At 35.8% G+C, this 9,648-nt stretch overlaps 1 long non-coding RNA gene across 1 annotated transcript; it reads left to right on the forward strand.

The window, feature by feature from the left end:
• Window positions 1–3,555: 3,555 nt before the first annotated feature.
• LOC117605283 (uncharacterized) lies at window positions 3,556–4,352 on the forward strand. The gene is made up of 3 exons (XR_004581653.2): window positions 3,556–3,834; window positions 4,093–4,210; window positions 4,303–4,352. It is a non-coding gene; the product is annotated as an uncharacterized LOC117605283 (long non-coding RNA).
• The last annotated feature ends 5,296 nt before the right edge of the window (window positions 4,353–9,648 follow it).

Raw genomic sequence — 9,648 nt, forward strand, 5'->3', positions numbered from 1 at the left:
TTTAATTCTCGGACCTCTTTCTCTTTTGCTATTTGTCTTTTTCTACGTTCGCCAGCATTCAAGAACTCGCTTGAGCTGTGTCTTTCTGCCAGCGTCGCACACTTTCAAGAGAATCGGGAAAATCCAGCATAATAACACATTCTATGCTGAAAGAATATACTAACTTATCTGTCTAAAAAAATTTTAATAAATCTGACAGATTTATTTTCGGGCTGCTTTTCTTAAGTAATCAGCATTTTACCAGTCTCCTGTACGGATCGGGTGTAGCAGTTTGTAGCAAACTCAACATGTTTTCGATATTATGTCTAATATACAACCGATCGAAAAATATTAAAAATCCAGGATATTTTGTGCCGTTTTTTATATGTCAAGGGCCATCGAATTGAAATAAATGACCAACAATGAATATTATAATAAAGGTGATCGCTGTTCATCTATTTCCTTTCTACGATGTATTTCTTCCACAAGAGACGGTTTCCTAACAATTTACAGTACAGTAAAATCTGGGTACATATAATGCAAGACGTCCGATCAAACTTCGACACCTCGCTCGGATATGCATATGCAATGTTTTGATTCGATCTCTCTGACTTTTCGTCCACTTTTAACATCAATTTTAGCAAGTAATTACAATTCAAACTATATCGTGTTTGGTATCATCTTAATCAGCAAAATCTGGCCAATACGCCAGTAAAAATTTCATTTAAAAAAAGTCAAAAATAAAAATGTTTTATAACTGAATTAGTATTAGTCACACCGATATGTTTCGGCTCTTTCGTTTGATCATTTGACCTCTCTCTCTCCTCCACTGCCTGTCGCTTTCTACGTTCACGCTTGGCTGGCGTCGCGCGTAACCCGAGATTCGACACCTCGCTTGGATCCCATCTCTCTTGCATATGTATATCCAGATTTTACTGTACTGTAAATTGTTAGGAAACCGTCTCTTGCGGAAGAAATACAGGATTGCCTCGAAATAAGCAAGTGGTCTCTGCTTCGAAATAAGCAACTGTTAGGTCTCGAGCCACTTGCTTATTTCGAGGCAATCCTGTACATCGTAGAAAGGAAATAGATGAACAGCGATCACCTTTATTATACTATTCATTGTTGGTCATTTATTTCATTTCGATGGCCCTTGACATATAAAAAGCGGCACAAAATATCCTGGATTTTTAATATTTGTCGATCGGTTGTGTATTCTACATAATATCGAAAATATGTTGAGTTTGCTACAAACTGCTACACACGATCTGTACAGGAGAATGGTGAAATTCTGATTACTTAAGAAAAGCAGTCAGAAAATAAATCTATTGCCAGATTTATTAAAATTTTATTAAACAGATAAGTTAGTATATTCTTTCAGCATAGAACGTGTTATTATGCTGGATTTTCCCGATTCTCCTAAAAGTGTGTAAGGCTGGCAGAACGACACAGCTCGAGCGAGTTCTTGAATGCTGGCGAACGTAGAAAAAGACAAATAGCGAAAGAGAAGGAGGTCCGAGAATTAAAGGGCCCGAGAAAAAACATTTGAGTGAGACAATATTAATTTAACCATAACTTTTTTATTTTTCATTTTTGCTAAATGAAACTTTTACCAATGTAATTGGAAGGATCTTCTGATCAAAATAAGACCAAACACGACATAATTTGCATTATATTTACTTATTTATTTAAATCCTAATGCAAATATATAAAGTAACTATAATTCAAATTACGTCGTGTTTGATCTTGTTTTAATCGAAAAATTTCATCAATACGCTAGTGGAAGTTTCATTCAAAAGAAAAATCAGTCATTATAAAGCAACGAAGCGTAACTGCAGATTAAGTACACAAAAAAAAGAAGGTTTATACCAAGCTTAACATTTTCTATTGTATTATGGTAATCACTATATTATAATTTTGTTTCCTTGTTGTATTATTGGAAAGTAAAATATGCAATATCGTGTAAGCGTGGACCAGGTGCAACAGTTGCAAGAAACCTGATATGTATATAACAAATTAAATGAGGAATCAAATTGTATCTAATCCATCTTTCATTGTAATGACCATTCAGAGAATAAAATTATAATAGTTGTAAGGAATAAGAAATAAAACTGACAAACCGTTAAAGATTGAAATTTCCTTATATCCTTACAATTTAACCTAACCAATTTTCCTCGTATATCTTCGAATTTACGTATTGTAATAGTTAGAATAACAGTAATATCTAATTGAAGAAATTACTTCTGTATCACGTACTTTTATCATATGTACGTACATACATATGTATATATATAAAACTTAAATATAAAAAAAAATATCAAAGAAAGATGCAGTTCAACTCCTTTTTTTAACTGCTTTCCAAGTTAATGTATTTCATAGTATTAATGTATCAAAAATGTATTTTTATGTATTAGAAAAACGTTAATGTATTAAGAATCAGAACTGAAACCGTAAAATCGGGATTCGAACTGATTCTCCTGGTTTCTTAATTCAGCCATATTGCCATGCACGAAATTATATTATTTTGTCGATTCGTCGATGCTGCTGCCTCGTGCTTTAGCGGCTTGAGCATCGAGCCGATAACGTAGAAATGACGAGAGCAGCCGAACTCTGCCAAACCCGCAGAGAGCTCACACGGACACGTGGGACAACGCGCTTGTGTTAGACGAAACAACTGCGGTAGGGGAGTCACTGGGACGTCGTGGGACGTCGTGGAGAGGGTAAAGATTTGTCCCACGTCCCACGGTTCTGGCATCACTGCCTTGAATGCTTCGTACGCTGCGCGCTGAACGTCGCGGCAAGGAGAATAGCGGTTGGCGGAGCAAGCCCGAAATAGGCTGAAAAGTGGAAATCTTGCACAGCTCTGATTTATAACAATCTGAGTTTGTAAGAAACGATAATTGATAACAGACATTGTAACCGTAACAAAGATAAAAAAAACGCCGGCATCGCGGGACGGCCGATAAGAGCGAAGTTCAAGTCATAATGCGTAAATTTACAGTTTAGAATTGATTTAATAATTTCATGGTATAATATTGAAAATGAAAATAAAATGGTCAATATTAGAGAAATGATATTTATTACTATAAATAAATACGGCGAGATCGTCTTTTGTTGCGAGCGTTCTTGTACACACGATCGACGCGAAATTTCGCTGGATATCCGCTTTCAAAACATGTGAATGGGAGACAAATAGCGGAGAGGGGCCCAAGAATTGGAGTCGATGGTACGCGCAATCATGGTAGGCGCCGAACGCGCAAAGGAGAGCTCCAATATAAAAAATGAAAGAAGGGAGAGAATGAGAGAAGGGAATATGTAATATTGTATTACAGATTATAAAATACCATGATATTACTGCATCGAAAACTAATGACTTCATGCAAATCTATAATATAAAACATAACTTACCTTTCTTGCCGTTTTTTATTTTTAGATATACGCTTTGCAAATATGGTATAACTCCGATTTTTCTTATTCCCTTTCAAATGCATTCTGCTTCTTGCATTTTCACTTTCTTCTTTTCGTTCCATATTCACACAATTAGCACAATAATATATAAAAATGAAATAGTTCAAAAGTTATAAATTATACACAACAAATGAAAACTGTATTGAAAACTGTATTGCTTTCTTGCGCGTATTCACCGTTGTGCGGAAAAAAAAAGAAAATCGGGGAGAGCATCAGAAATCCAAGATGGTAAGTACCTTCCAGACGCACATATATTCGTGTCTTCCTTATTTTATGAAATAAGAAGTTTTTATTATTTACTGTGCATATTTTTAGGAAAAAATGGATTGTACCATGGCGGAGAGCCAAGGAAATGGTGAATTGGCAAAAAATACAGAGCAGAATCACGTAAGTACCTTTATGCTCACTATCTCTATCACTTTTATTCTTCTATGTGTTGTGTGAACTGTTCTTAGATGAAAAGTCGAGATTTTCGGAAATTTTAATTCTTTATAACTTTTAAATGCGTTCACCGATATACATGAAATTTTTAGCATACACACAACTTATCTGAATCTACGAAAGTCATTTCAGTTGAAAAATTACCATTCTCTATTTTTTTTAATGATTTCAACAAATTGTAATTTTTTAAAACGATAAAAATAGTTCTGTTTAGGAACAGATAAATCAGGGGAGGAAAGAAAGTAGCGAGAAACCTAATGAGGAAATGAACAAGGACTTGAACAAGGAATTAATTCAATTACTCGCAATATATAAGAAACAAGTAAGTGTATATATATAATTGCGATTTCTCAGCGTGGAATCAACATCCATATGATTATACTACAATAATTATGTTTATGTTCTATCTTACAGAATGCAGAGCTCAAAAAGGAACTGAAGCGACTGAAATATAGTCGAGGAGCAAGAGGAGGAGGTAGAGGAAGAGGCGGAGGAGAGGGTAGACGAAGAGGAGGCAGAGGAAGAGGAGGTAGAGGAAGAGGCGGAGGAAAATGGGGCACTTATAGCAAAAATAATCCGACTATCATTTTTCAATAAATAAAAAAAAACAAAAATACTATGCTTTCTTTGTTGTATATTCTATCCATACCCTAATTATAATATAAGTAAATATAATATTATTAGTACATAATTTTTTAATATATAGGTGTATTTAATAAAAAACATAAAGTAAAATATGTAAAATAAATACATATTCAAATTTTTTTTTTCAATTGGCAAGAAGTATTATGTCGCGTTTTTATATTTAATTATATTTAAGAACAATATTTATATTCAATTATATTTGTGCATATTAACTAAGTTTGTTCATCTATTTGCTATTGACTTTTTACTGTAAAGATATTGTTTTTTGCCATGATTACACGTTAGCAGACGTTCTCCTTATACGCCACCTTCTAACCACTAGCTGAACTGAATTTGTTACATGACTTGATCTGTATTATCCACAAAATGGCGGAACTGGTCTGCGAGAATGCTTTTACGGCCATCCGTTATTCACTGAACCTTCCTCTTTCGAATAAGCCTTCACCCAGCCCTAAATGTTGCCATACAAGGACGAATAACGGAAGCGCGTAAACCCATGTTTATGCCCATTTTTGCCGGTAATGCCAACGCGCTACTATTACCCGTGTCTACCCCCTTAAGGGGGTAGACACGGGTAATGCAGCGAGGTGACATTACCGGCAAAAACGGGCCTATTAATGGGTTTACGGGAATCGGTTATTTGTCCTTATATGAGAACACATAGGGCTGGGTAAGGGCTCATTCGAAAGAGGAAGGTCCAATGCAGGGCGGTCAACTCATGGTTTAACGAGATTATGTGTATATTTAATAATATCAGTGTCGAAAGTAGAAGAAAAAATCGACAAAATGCAGTTGCAAATTGGAAGCATTTTTAGGCCACTAAAAGAGTTTTGTGACTCAAACGGTGAGTTGACCGCCCTGCATTGAACCTTCCTCTTTCGAATGAGCCCTTATTCAGTTCAAGATCTTCTCGTATAAGGACGAATAACCGATTCCCGTAAAAGCATTCCCAAAGACGAGTTCCGCCATTATCTGGATACTACAGAGCAAGTCACGTGACAAATTTAGTTCAGCTAGTAGTTATAAGGTGGCGTCTAAGTAGAAAGGCTGCCGATTTGGAATCGTAGTCAGAATCAAGCGTTAGCTTGATTACGTCACTCGAACTGTGCTACGAAGGCAAGCGAAAAAGGCAACATCGCCCGAACGCTGAGTGAGACGCACTACAGTCATGCTGTCCTTCTCTCATTCTGAATGTTGAGATTGTCCCCTTTCGCTAAGATTTGACTGCCGCCCGCCTGGATTTTCCACAGCGCCCCATAACAAACCTCACCCCATTCAAACTATATCGTGTTTGGTATCATTTTAATCAGAAAAATTTCACCAATGCGCTAGTAAAAGTTTCAGTAAAAAAAAGTCAAAAATAAAAAAGTTTTATAATTGAATTAGTATTAGTTACACCGATACGTTTCGGCTCTTTCCTTTGATCATTAGACCGCTCTCTCTCTCCTCCACTGTCTGTCCCTTTCTACGTTCACGCTTGGCTGGTCGTCGCATCTAATTCGAGATTTGACATCTCGGCTGAATATATGCGAGGTCCCTCCATTTATTAGTTCTAATAGTACCATACTTAGTACTTTTTTATGCAGAATGTTTCAAGGAGTTGACACAAGTAAAAATTGATGCAATTCCATTTAAATAAAAAGTGGATTTGCATTTTTGAGTGCATCGTTGCATTCACGGAGAAGATGAAATCACAGAAAAATAGACATTATCATACCATTGAACTTTTACATAAACAGCTTTTTCCTATCTCTTATCAAATTCAAGATATAACCCGTCAGAAATTGCATGACGTATCCTGTATATTTTTATTAATTAAGAAACATTTATTTAAAGAAGTTAATAACTTTTTCTAAAAAGTTTCTCAGATTGCACGTTCCTTCGGTTCTTCAGAGTAGGCATATATTTTTCAGCAGCGAGGGGTGCTACGGTGCGCTATATAAAATCCACGCGTTCAGTCAGTCAGAATTTATCGGAGCGGGACAATTCTATCATTTAGGTTGAAAGAAGGATAGCATGATCACCCTACATCTCACTCTAACCACGCGCCAATGTTTCGCTTTCGTTCTTCAGGCGGATCGTCGCGATGCCTCTGGCGAGATGAGCGTTTGAATGTGTTTGTAAAAATGCTTGAGGCGCTGTTGCCTTCCTAGATCGTGTTGCGCGCACGCTAGCTGAGAATTAAACCTTTCAAGTTCGTACCAGACCACGCAAGTGGCTCCACTAGGCCCAACGAAAAAACTGCTGTAATACCGACGTCCCGAATCGGAGAGGTCACGTGCCGTGTCTACCCCCTTAAGGGCACATATTCCTTCGAGGCCTCCTCCGAATCGATGTAAGCGCCATTGGAAAGAATCGGGCAATCGTGAAAACACATAATTGAGAAATTCGACATTTGATGGTGTGACATCTAACGTCATTATGCAGAATAAGAAACGAAAGTGAGGTGGCATAGTTGCCAAATCACATCATTTGAGAGTTCTATCGCGGTGTTGCCGCATCTGCGACCATCTAGCAAAATAAAGGGTATAGCAGGATAAGATGGTCAAAAGTGCCCTCGAGCCGAATTTGCTTCGCAATGCACCATTCGATAGCATGTCCCAAAAAACCATGGTACACAAAGTTTCAACCCTGTACCTCACCCGGGAGGGTAGTTACAGGGTAAGAAAGAAAAAGTAGTTTTTGCCATATTTTCCGTATTTAATGGCATTCAAAAAATCTAAGAAAATTCTAGAATATTCTAGCCATGTTTCTTTATGATTGTGAATTTTTTCAGATTTTTAGGTTGCAAATCCTAGGCGTGAAAAATCAAAAACGCAAAAAAAAGACGAAAAATTGAGATTTCGGGTAGAAGCTTTCGAGACACTAGATTTTTACTTTTACAGTAGTTAGATATTAGCATGACTGGTGTACCCAATTTTTTTCAGATTTTTCATTCTGGTGCGTCAAACCGAAAAAAATCAAAAACCGATATTTTCGACATATTTCGTGCGATAACATGAGAAATACTTTCAATCTTTACATTTCCTTTACACACTTAGTGCATTATGTGTTTTCTAACATTTTTGCACTGGATGCAGTAAAATCTGAATGGAGAGAGTGAAGTTATTGTAAATAATTGAAAATTACGCACCGTATCCTCTAAAATATTAGAAGGTTTTTCAATGTCGCTGATGGGTAAGTCGGTATGGTGTCCGACTGTGGAACCGCTGGAAACTTTTTTGTGTCGAGTTCGCGCCCCATGAATGATCAGTTTTATTTTTTTTCATAAAACAATTTTTTTTTTAAATTATTAATTGCATTACAATACACAATAATCATTTAATAACGTATGAAAATAATTTTGAAATATTTTATTATTAAGTATACATAAAAATAAGTGGTGCACTACCGATTTTCTGATTACTTATTGTTCTAATTACGGATAGCTCCCAATATTTTGTTAATTGAAAAACCGCGTGGTTGTTGGTTTATGATGGATATTGAACCACTTATTTTTATGCATACTTAATAATAAAATATTTCAAAATTATTTTCATACATTATTAAATGATTATTGTGTATTGTAATGCAATTAATAATTTTAAAAAAAATTGTTTTATGAAAAAAAATAAAACTGATCGTTCATGGGGCGCGAACTCGAGACAAAAAAGTTTCCAGCGGTTCCATAGTCGGACACCATACCGACTTACCCATCAGCGACGTTGAAAAACCTTCTAATATTTTAGAGGATACGGTGCGTAATTTTCAATTATTTACAATAACTTCACTCTCTCCATTCAGATTTTACTGCATCCAGTGCAAAAATGTTAGAAAACACATAATGCACTAAGTGTGTAAAGGAAATGTAAAGATTGAAAGTATTTCTCATGTTATCGCACGAAATATGTCGAAAATATCGGTTTTTGATTTTTTTCGGTTTGACGCACCAGAATGAAAAATCTGAAAAAAATTGGGTACACCAGTCATGCTAATATCTAACTACTGTAAAAGTAAAAATCTAGTGTCTCGAAAGCTTCTACCCGAAATCTCAATTTTTCGTCTTTTTTTTGCGTTTTTGATTTTTCACGCCTAGGATTTGCAACCTAAAAATCTGAAAAAATTCACAATCATAAAGAAACATGGCTAGAATATTCTAGAATTTTCTTAGATTTTTTGAATGCCATTAAATACGGAAAATATGGCAAAAACTACTTTTTCTTTCTTACCCTGTAACTACCCTCCCGGTTGAGGTACAGGGTTGAAACTTTGTGTACCATGGTTTTTTGGGACATGCTATCGAATGGTGCATTGCGAAGCAAATTCGGCTCGAGGGCACTTTTGACCATCTTATCCTGCTATACCCTTTGCTCGAGCCGAGCGAGATTTTGATTCCTGGCGGACATAGAAAAGGACAGCGCGAGAGAGAGAAGGAGTATTATGAATGTAACAACGCCGATCGGCGTAAATATAGCCGCACGCTACGACAGATTCGATGAGACTCTGTAATACACATAAGGTACGCGACTATAAGACTTATAGGAATAAAAACTATATGGCATTAATAATTTCAGGAAAGGAATGAAAAATAAAGACATGTAAATTGATCTATAATATACAATATTTATCTATTGAAATATAATCAATAAATATAAAAAATGCCTCTTCTTTCTCCGCGCCATCTACATCGTCGATTCCCATGATAGCCACTCCAGCCACGTGTTATTGAAATCTTTTTCATTTGAAATATAATAATGAATTTTAATATAATTGTACCTGCATATACAGGGTGTCCCAGTCCAAGTGTGACAGAATTATATTAAAATTCATTATTCATTTCTTTATTTCTTATTCTCTTCTTGAAATTATTATGTCAGGTAGTTTTCATTCCTATAAGTCTTATGGTCGCGTACTTACGTTATGTGTATTATTTCATTCATTCTACCCCTACTAGCACCACGAATCCGTCGTTCTTTGATGTTTCCGAACATAGAAAAGGATAGCACAAGAAGGATAAACAAAGAGAGAAAGACTCACAAGCACAACATTTAACCCAATATTATGCTATTAAATGTTGACCGATTTATATTGTGTTTAGCTTCATTTTAATCAGAAAAATCTTTTCCACATGATAGC

This window comes from Osmia lignaria, chromosome 3, assembly GCF_051020975.1.
Source record: "Osmia lignaria lignaria isolate PbOS001 chromosome 3, iyOsmLign1, whole genome shotgun sequence".
Classification (NCBI taxonomy): domain Eukaryota; kingdom Metazoa; phylum Arthropoda; class Insecta; order Hymenoptera; family Megachilidae; genus Osmia; species Osmia lignaria.